Genomic DNA, 11533 nt, shown 5'->3' with positions numbered 1-11533 from the left:
TAGGAAAAAAAAAATACCCATTTAGTCTTGCTGTCACTTGTGTTAATGGGTCATCAAAAAGGAACATTAATATTTTAATGCTCTATTATTGATTTTGTCTTCTCTCTTGAAATGAAAAGGCAAACTAATCATCTAAACATTAAACACTAATATGCAATATTTTTAGAAAATATATGTCACCAAAACCATTTCACTCAGGGTAGAGGAAAAATGCCTGCATTTTTACTTCATATTTCTAAGCCTAGACTGTTTCTTTGCTCAGCATTCTTCCTCTTTCCTCTTTTGATTCCCATAAGATATCCATCATTCAGGGTATATATTTCTTCTTAAATTAGAATTCTCAGATTTCCATCTTCCTCTAAGACCACCTTTTCCATTAAGCATTCTTTGATACCCCAGTATTTAAGGTTCTCCCCTTCCTTATTCAACTACTTAGTAATTCAAGTACTACGTCCTCACTGAACAATACGAAGTCCCTGAATCAAATCACTTTGCATCTACCCAGTAGTGCAAACACTGTGACATCAGAGAGCAATGTTGGTTCCCTGAAGCCTGAGAAATTTTACTTTTTTTACCCTAAAGTCTAATGTAGTTTGCTGCACTAAGTTCATATTTGCGTAATTAAATTGGATTATGCCAATTTCCAATTTTCATGTAAGCTGAATTTCAGTTCTGAAACCTTTACATTCTAGAGTACAGATTAAGCTCCCTCTGAACGTTGTTCCTTCCTTAGCTCTTATATAACCTAGTGCTCTGCCAACAATATACTATATTTTCCTGATTTTTTGTTTCTTATTTGAGTCGATGAGGAGATTGATTGGATGATTAGAGAGAGATAGTGCTACAAAAGATTGAAAGTCATCAAGTTTGTGCCATAATGATGCATCATTCTACTGTTAAGATGCATGGATACTAGTAATAGGGCTAGAATGACTAAAATAGACAAAATATCATCAAATTCCCTCAAAATGAAACACGTAGGGACAATGGGAACAATAACCATGTAGCACGATCCATGCAACAATATTAAAGAGATTTTTTCCCATCAACATTTTTTAAAAATGTGGAAATAAGCAAAATACATGTAATACTCTTCAGCAGAAAAATTTGAAAGTAATTAAGGAATCAGTATATGTCAGAATTGAAAGATATTGCAGAGATCATCAAGTACACTGACACTTTAATAATAAGTGTTACACATCCAGCAGGTGACTGCCCATACTTTGCCTGGAGACATACAATAAGGGTGAATTGACCAATCATTCAGTTAGTATCTATTACGCTTCTAATATGTGTCTTATTGTGTTTGGCACTGGGGATACAAATATAAAAAAGGAACAATTTCTACTGCTAAGGAGCTTATATTCTGTTGGTGGAAACATCATACATATATGTAAGTATATTTATATGAAATAAAGATAAAATGAAGCCAAGGTGTCTAGTAAAGGAGGACATTAGGAAAGGCTACGCAGGAAAGAGACTATCGGATGGAATTTAAAAGGGGATATCTATGAGCTAGAAGGGAGGAGAGAATATAATGGAAGCATGGGGTTGCTGCACTGACTACATACTTCTTGCGTGGAGGTACAGAAGGGCAGTCTGTTCATCTGGTAAACAAAAGATTGGACTCCTTTCAGAGGAAATCTTTTAGCCATAGAAAAAGAAATGACAATATTTATGATGTTTCTCACTATAAAAAAAAATTGACTCCCTCATTTTCATACATACAGTGAACTCTGTCTGAATTCATTAGAACAATTGTTTGATTTTTCCTCATATACTATAATATACTATATGAGACCCAATTGCTGTCCCATTGTGACCATTTTGTACCATCTTGTAGAACATTACGTGTTCTACAGGATGCAATTACTGAGCTCATTCCCACACAAAGAACTTAATTTCATTTAAAAATGAATGCTATAGGTTAATTTAATAAGCCTTCAACTTAGATCAAATTCACAATTATATATCTGACCTCATCCTGTCAGAAGCATAAGCTCTTTGACACCCATAATCATGTGGTTTGGAGCTTAATAATAATAATAATAATAATAATAATAATAATAATAATAATAATTTTTTATATATATATATATTGCTGCTACAAGTGGATCTTGTTGACTTTCTGTTCCCATTATTCCTAAATATTGATACTCCATGAACAATAATACTGTAATAAAGATCACCCTGGGACCTTGAAGTCTATGCCAATAGAATGCAATCTCCCTATACTAAATTACCTCCACTAACTCTTAGTACTTCTAGGATCCAATATAAATTTGTCTGTCACTTTAAAATATCCACAAGCAAGCATATTGTTATCCTTCTATCTCTTAATTCCTTACTCCCTTTGAAAGGTCATATGTACATTTTGGAATAGTCAATGAATGTATCAGAATGTCATACCATCCTGTCTTCACATCCCTCTTGCTTTCCTCCTCCACTCTTTGCATAGGCTCACCTACACGTCCAAAAGGCTTTCTTCTCTAAGGCTACATTCCACCTACTCGATATCTATCTTGTAAATACTCATATATATGCCTGTGGTACTCCATCTTACAATGGAAGCTCTGTAAGGGCAGGGAATGTCTTTATTTTCCTTTTCTTCCCCAACCCTTAATACAGTGCCTGGTACATAGTAACCCTTACAAATGCTTACTGATATTGATACAAAAAAATAGAACAATCCCAGCAATAGATTGTGATTATTTTCTCAGGACCAGTTTTTTTCTATGTATTGAGAAGGATAGGTCATCATGAACACACTGGACACTTGGAGATAAATTATTTGACTATGGCAATCTATGATCCAAAGAGAAAATGCAAAATGGTCTTCAGTCCTTTGAAACTTCCTTCTGTCTCTCTGGGGAGGTTTATAGAATGATAAAATAGGAAACAGAAGGTTTTGTTAAAATATCATCTATGAACATTGCTGAACTGGGCAGGTGATTGGAGGAATTGAATTGCATCAGTCTTGACATAGACTTACAGCAAAACACTGAGATAAAAGGAAATTTTAGCTAAATGGGAGGATTAATAAAACAATGGGATTTATTAAATGATGACTTTCCTACTAGGTATTAGGTCACAGATCCTCTGAGAAGCAAATAAAAGAGACTGAAGAAGTAATAGTTTCATCATGCATCTGAAGATATCAAGAAACATCATTATATCGGATATTTGGTCATTTCATTTTTCAGTATTCATTATGAAAATTTGAAAAGTCCCAATGAAATGATCACAGTGCACACACACTCGCACACACACACAAACACACACACATATAATTATATTTTACCACCTCCCATGAATTCAACTATAATCTTTAAATAGATGATTCTTATATTTATCTGTCTAACACTCACTTCCCTCCTGACATTGACTATTGCATTTCTAACTACCTATTGGGCCTTTTGAAATGGACATTTTTTGGACACGTTAAATTCATATCCAAAACTGAATTCACTATCTCTCCCCCAAAACCTTTCCATTTTCACAATGTCTCTATTACTATCCAGTGTACCACCAGCCTGCCAGGCATCCATGCTCACAACCTCAGTGTCATCCCCAATTCCCAACCTCTCTGATACCCTTCACATACATCCAATCTGTTGTCAAGTCCTGCTGATCCCATCTTGTCGGTGTCCTTACTATTGCTCATGCATGATACTCTATCTCCTGATTTCAAATATTTTTACTGACTGTACCCCACACTTACAATTCTCTCCACATCATTGTCAATTCCTACCTTACCTTGCTTCCATCAAATCTTTGCTGGTCCAACTTTCTACAAAACACTTTTCCCCAGTTCTCTTTCATCTTAATATCTTCTCTCTAAGATTTTTTTGCCCCATTTTATCCTGTATATAGTTTGTTTGAACACAGTTGTTTATACACTTCTCGTTTATTAGAATGTGAACTCCTTGAGATTAGGGGCTGTCACCCTTCCTTTTCTTTGTATCCTCATATTTTGCACAGTGTCTTTTATATCTTAGCCACTCGATAAATGCTTCTTGACTTGAAATGACAAATTTTAGAGGAAATTACCAGATAAATTCTATAAAGAATAGAATAAATCATCCAGATAAGTGAATAGATATTTTTATCCTCTGGGACAGGAATACAAAGATAATGAAGAGGAAGAAAAACAATACATATGTCAGGGAAAAAATCTGTAATAAGAAAGAAAAGAGGAAAAAGAGTATTACTTTGAAGACATTTGACATATATCATGAACACTTTCTATTTAAAAAAGTTTCTGAAAATGAAGAATATGAGAGAGCTTAAAAATAAAGCTGATTGTTTTGTCATATAGGAAAAAGAAAAAAAAACTCCTAGCTAAAGTGGTAGTCATTTCGTAATCAACTCTGTCTGGAACCAGATCAATGACTAGTTAGAAGAAAGATTTAAAAAAGAAATGCTAAATTAGAAGACAGAATTAAAATAATAAAATGACTTGTATTTGACATATTTTCTTATCTTTTAATTATCATGAATGAAAAATAAATAGTGGGTGAAATAAAAGAAAATAATACCAATTACAATACTTGATGAAGAGATTTAACTGATCCATATCACTTGGCTTAATTTGGAGTTCAAAAGAAGCTACTACTTCAGTCTTAAAACATTTCACTTTGTTGTGGTTCTTCAACTACATCTAATTCCTCATGATCCTACTTGGAGTTTTCTTGCAAAGATACTGGAATGCTTTGCAATTTCCTTCTTTAGTTCATTTTACACATGAGAAAACTGTGGCAAACAGGGTTAAGTGACTTGCCTCCATTCACATGAATAGTATGTGTCTAAGCTCAGGTTTTCCCAACTCCAGGCCTGGCACTCTATCTATTGCATTACCTAGCTGCAGTGAAAAGTAAGCTATTTACTTTCAGAGTAAATAGAATTATTAGGAGTAATGTGGAAACCAATTCAACAACAGAATTAATTTTCTGATTATTAATATCTGGCCAGGTATAAAACAAGGATATACATGGGTGTCATTGGTGCTCTATAAGTTCAAGTTTATAGGTGACAGAATTCTAAATTTTTAAAGTTTTAAAAGGGTTCTCCATCGCTAGTCAATAAAAATTATACTTGGAAGGAATCCGTCATAAAATGTAACATATAAATGTAATTCAGAAACTATTTGAATACCTCCAAGCAGGAGAAACCTAACACCTTTCTTCTACTTTCTGCCAACCATAAGTATAGAAACTCATGTTGTCATGAATCTCTCCCCTCCCTATGACACTGATTCTGATATTGCCTTTGTATATGTTGCTCCCAGTTCTACTATGTGAGGTAAAACAGAAAAGTTTAATGTCTGCTCTGTATGACAGCCCTTCAAATACTTAAACACAGTTTTCATACTACACTTCTTCCTGAGTTTTTTTTCCTTTCTTAAGGAAAAAACTTGCACAATTCCTTCATTTTGTCTTCATAAGACATTGAATGGAAGCCCGTCACCATCTTAATTTCACTACTCTAGCCATTCTCTACCTTAGCTGTGTCCTTCTTAAACCATTACATCCATAAGTGCATATAATTTTCCAGGTAGAGTCTAACAACGGCAGAACATAGTTAAATTATCTGCGACTGATTCTTATGAAAATGTGTTGAAACCACAATGCTCTAAAACATTCTCAAGTAATCAGAATGAGATTCATAATCTCTGAGAAAGATTCAGTTGAACTATCCCCAATGTATAACTAAACATTTGAAGAATGCCTACTGTCAAGAGCATATTTTTTAAAGATGTCCAGTGAAATAGATCATATGTTCTATTCAGAAATGAACAGGAAGAGGAAAGGCTACATTGCCTTTAGCAAACTTTGTGCTAATTTTAAAGATTTCAGTTACTCTCTGAAACAAAGGCTATCTTTTTAATACCAATGGTTTTCTGATGTTGGTTGGTGATGGGCTGTGTGTCATAGAAGACTACACTATTCTAAAAACTGAAATCGAAAATCATCTGTTTTTCAGAATATTTTTGTGACTGTGGGACAGAAATGAAGATGAGAAGTAGGCCCTGAGAGGAAAAGAAACTTTGTCCTTAAAATGGCCTTAAGGGGCAGCTAGGTGGCACAGTGGATAGAGCACTGGCCCTGAAGTCAGGAGGACCTGAATTCAAATCCGGCCTCAGACTAAACACTTGACATGTACTAGCAGTGTGACCTTGGGAAAGTCACTTAATCCTGATTGCCTCATAAAAAAAAATGGCCTTATGCTAAACTTAATCTAGAAAGAATATAGTTAGGTTTAATTCTATGAAGTAGTTTCATTCCAGGTGAAAATTATCTAAAGATTAATTATTATTAATTATACATTATATATCAATATAAAATTATCTGAGATACAGTAATTGCTTCATGAAATATACTTTGCAAATGTGCACCACGCAAGCACTTCATAGAATTTATCAATCGCACTAATTGGAATCTACCTGTAGTCTGCCCTCACTACAGTACCTCAGTTGTACTCTACAGTAATGCATACATGTTACTCATACATTTAAATATGCTTGTGGTATCACAATTGATAATCCACAAGAAAATTAGCAATTAAAAAGCTCGACAATAATCACATGAATTTGCTGCTATAACAGAGGAGAAAGGTAGACTATAGACTGGCAGGCAACATTTATTTAGCTCTTTCTACATGTTATACTATTCTAAATGCTAGGGATTTAAAAAAAAAGAAGGCAAAGAAAGAAAAAATAATAATAAGCAAAAACATGTATAACACCTGCCCACAATTAGCTTACATTCTGTTGGGATCAGACAACACGTAAAAGGGAGATGGAAAGTTGGGGAAGAATGGTGTAAGAGGTACCTATGTGAGGACATCATTGCAAAGTCATTACAGTCTGAAGCAGAGCTGAGACAGGAATGAAGCATAACTATTCCAGGCCAGTCCCCAAAATTGAGGTTCTGAAAGGAACTGACATTAGAGAAGGGAGGTGCAAGGGATATTATAGACTGAGAAGAACATAATTGTGAGTAACGGCATCAAAATTCTTTGAGTGAAAATTATATTCAAAAGAGGAATAAAAATATGACTATACTGGGCCTATCACTAAAACTGAGGCATCCAAAGGAAATCAGGAAATAGAGAATGGGGTCGATATGGCAGAGGGATATTGGAGAATTATAACACACTCATGCTCTCTGAGTAATGATGGGAAATGAAACATGGCCAACCTAGCCATCCTTCTCCTCTTCATCTTTATCATCTTTATCATTAGCATTTAGCAAGTATTTTTTTCTTTTTTTTTTCCAGCAATTGGGAAGTTAAGTGACTTGCCCAGGGTCACACAGCTAGTAAGTGTCAAGTGTTTGGTCTGAGGTCAGATTTGAACTCAGGTCCTCCTGATTTTGGGGCTGGTACTCTATCCACCTAGCTGCTTACCTTAACAAGTGTTTTAAGGTGTTCAAAGTACTTTACATATGCTATCTCATTTAATTCTCATAATTAGCCTGGAAATAGACGATATTATCATCTTAATTTTACAGATGAGGAAAGTAAGGCTGAGGTGAGTGATTTCCCTAGGTTATACATTTAGCAAGTTTATGAGGCAAGATACAAACTCAAGAATTCCGAACTCCAAGGACAACACTATCCACCGCACTGCCTAGCTGCTTCATAAAATGTAGGCCCCCAAGGGAACCTGACAATTGGAGATGATGGCTGGCATTGCGAAGGGATATTGTAGAGGGAAAAGGCCTCAGTCAGTTATTCTGGTCATGATGGCAACATTCTTAGGTTCAGGAACACAGAGAGAAGGGGAATAAAACTTGGCCAGCCCCCATCCATTAAAAAAAAGGGACCCTAAACAGAATTCACAAAAGGTAGAATGTGGCCACCACGAGAGAGGAATAGTGCAGTGGGAGAAGATGTCATGTACAATTGAGCCATGAAGGAAAAAGTCCTTTGGGACAGAATTAGAGGGTGGAATCGCAAATGGCCGGCTTTGGCTGGTCTCCAGATGGACACACTGAACGGCATACACCAACGGCATAAAGGGGTGCAGGGGAGCTTGACAGAGGAATATTACAAAGCTTTGAATCTGTTTTAGATTCTAACATATTGGTAACATGTGAAAAACATAATAATTTGCTATATGAAAGAAACACCTAAAATATGCAGAATCAAGTAGAGTTATACTGATGGTAGTGTAGAATATAGCATACCTCAGAAGAATACAGTAAATAAAATGTAACAATCATGATCTCAGCCAAAGAAAAAGGGGAAACTGATATTTTGCTTAAAGGTACTAAAAATAGTGTGGCAATATAAATTTAAATTGCATCTATAAAATCTGTAGCAAATAAAGGGAAAAAATAAGTAAAATAAAAGGAAGAATTATATGGAAAGATAATTATATGTCATTGTCTAGTCATTTTTCAGTCATGTCTGACTCTTTGTGACCTCTTTTGGGGTTTTCTTGGAAAAAATATTAGAATACTTTGCAATTTCCTTCTCCAGCTCATTTGATAGACAAGAAAACTGAGTCAAACAGGATTAAGAGGCTTGACCATCCTTTCCGCATGTTTCTTATAAATTCAAGATGGGATTAGAATGCTAGGCTGATTTATTGATTGATTCAAAGAAGATATCTGAGCTCTCTGTGTTCATTTGGGGTGAGATGAATCTCAGAAATACACATTTCCTACATTAGATTTATTTCTTCTTCCTGTTACCTTTGTAGTAATAATAATAATGACAACAACAACAAAAAATGATTATGGGCATGCAAATTTGGAATGCATGGGACAATCTTATCTCAGTTCTATCTCCCTCCAACCTGAACCACAATCATTTTTATCTTGTTTATCTTTTATTCCTTTTATAATCACTCATTATTTGTTTTAACGATTGAAGCAATCCCCTTCCAGATTTTACTCAAACTTTGAAATTCTGTTATTCTCCCTCTCTTTTTGAGTCTTCTACTTAATTTAATATACTTTTAGCATTAAGATTTTTTCCCTTTAGACTTGAAGAGACTGCATAAATAAAAGATTAAACAAGAGAAATTGTATAATATTTAAGAAATGTGTTTTTAAAATTATAGCTCAGTTGTATGGTAAAAGTAAGTGATAAATTATAGAAAGATCTGCAATGAATTTTGATTGTTGTGAATTTGAAGGTACTTAAGGAAAGTACCCTGTACATTGTGTGGACCTTCAGTGGAAAACAAAAGGATCTGGAAGAAAACAGCATAGAAAGGAGTAAAATCTGTATTGCTGGAAGCAGTACACATTTCGATATCACTGAATAATTGGTCTAGTGAAGTCATTTATCTTCAGGTCTAATCTTTCACTGGCCTCAGTCTTCTCTGTGTTGCATATAATGCATTATCTCAATCTTTCTTATTCAAGCAACTATCTCAGCTTGTACTTTCAACTTTAAGATTGTAAAAAACAAACAAAAAAAGAGTCTTAACAATAGAATTTTTAAAGTAGACTTCACTTGTCTTCAGATTGTACATGGACTCAGTTGACATAATTCTGGAAATGGGAAGAAGTTTCTGAAGGACTTGAAAGTTTTCAAACGCAGGTAGGAGACAGGAAAAGAGTTTTATTTCCATAGGGTTATAGAATAAGGCAAGGGAAATACGCTTCCATTAGTTCATTTTTTTTTCTTCTTGATGTTACTCATTTAGTCAGTAAATTTCTTAGCGCAGTGATGACATCTTTGTTCCTTAGGCTACATATTAAAGGGTTAAATACTGGGGTCACAATGGTGTAGAAAAGGGAGGACACTTTGTTCCTGCTGAGTAGCTGGACTTGGGTCTTAAATACATAATAATACCAGACCCATAGAATAAGCCTACAACAATGAGATGGGATGAACAAGTGGAGAAAGCTTTGTATCTCCCTGTGACTGATGGGAGCTTTAGGATAGTGGTGATGATTATGACATAGGACCCAACTATCAAAAAAAAAGGGAATCATGGCAAATAACACAGCATCAGCATAGAGAGAAAATTCATTCTTGGAGGTGTCCCCACATGCCAGCTTCAGTAATGGGGGAATGTCACAAAAAACATGGTTGAATTTATTAGAACCACAGAAGGGCAAAGGAAAGATTTGGTATGTCAACGCTATCTCTGAATGGGGATCCCAGTAATCCAGGAGCCAATCAGCAGCTGAAGACACATTCTTTGGTTCATAACAACAGCATAATATAGAGGCTTACAAATGGCCACATATCGGTCATATGCCATCACCCCCAAGAGGAAACATTCACGATTCCCCAAAAATGAGGAGAAAGCACAGTTGTATGCTACAGGAGAGGAAAGAAATGTTTCTTTTTGGGGGTCCAAAGATTTGTCAGCATTGTGGGAACAGTGACTGATGTGTAGCAGATTTCTAAGAAGGAAAAGTTCCCAAGGAAAAAATACATAGGAGTTTGGAGACCTGCATCCACCCTGGTTATTATAATGATGAGACTATTTCCTGTCAGGATACTCATGTAGGTTACTAAGAAAATCCCCAACAGAAATCCTTGAAGGTTGGGAAGGTCAGAAAATCCTAGGAGAATGAATTCCATCATAATAGTCAGATTTCCTCCTGCCATTTTTCTCCCTGTGTATTCCATTTCTGGAAATATTGACTTTAGGGTGCTCGAATCATATCAACTTTCTAGTCCTTGGTGTCTGTCTCTGTAAAATTAGGAAATTAGATTATATGTTTTGTCAGGTTACTTATAATTTTTATTTTATAACTTTTATATTTTAAGGCTACTACCAGGTCCTTATATATAACACTTAAACTCTTGATTCTATTCCTTTAAAATGTCTATTTCCCATGCCTAGAATATTCTCCCTTCTCCTCTCCACCTCTTGGCTTCCTTGAGGTCTTAATTCAAATTTCACCTTTTTATAATATATCTTTCTGTGCGCCCTGGTTAGTACCTCTTAAATTGCTTCCAAATTTCCCTACATGTATTTTGCGGGTATGTGATTCTTTACATTTTTCTATCATCAGAATATGATCTCTAGAAGGAAGGAATAACTATTTTTTTAATTGTTTGTTTTTATTTGTGAGATATGTCTGTGTGTGTGTGTGTGTCTGTATACATGGTTATGTGTGTACAGGAACACCTGTTATATATTCATGACTATGCATAAATACATACATAATTGCATATATAATATATGCATATACTTGAGTGTATACGTGTATATGTGCACATATGCATGTGTACACACAAACATACATATATACCATTATGATTATATTTCCTGCTGGCATTATATAAAAAGTAATGTTTAATTCTTCCTCTCCTACTTTCTTTGTGCTGTTTTCCCTGCCTCAAATGTTTTCCCAGTATTCTCTTTTTATCAGAATCCTTCGCCTTTATTCAACATGTCCTATCACTGTCCTTTTTGTAGTTTTTACTACCCCGAACTACAGTACTCTCTTTTCCTTGAATTCCTACAACACATTGCCTCTGCCACATCACTCTCTGTCTCTCTCACTTTGTCTCTGTTTCTGTCTGCCTGTCTGTCTCTCTCTCTCTCTCTCTCTCT

General features: G+C 35.1%; 1 pseudogene; it reads right to left on the bottom strand.

Moving 5' to 3' along the window:
• Window positions 1-9653: 9653 nt before the first annotated feature.
• On the bottom strand, window positions 9654-10578 carry LOC110199548 (olfactory receptor 10AG1-like; annotated as a pseudogene).
• Between the last annotated feature and the right edge of the window lie 955 nt (window positions 10579-11533).

The sequence above is a fragment of the Phascolarctos cinereus genome, unplaced genomic scaffold (genome assembly GCF_003287225.1).
Source record: "Phascolarctos cinereus isolate Bilbo 61053 unplaced genomic scaffold, phaCin_HiC Scaffold_9;HRSCAF=440, whole genome shotgun sequence".
NCBI lineage: Eukaryota > Metazoa > Chordata > Mammalia > Diprotodontia > Phascolarctidae > Phascolarctos > Phascolarctos cinereus.
Note: the sequence above shows the minus strand (reverse complement) of the source record. Positions and strands in the feature narration are given on the sequence as shown.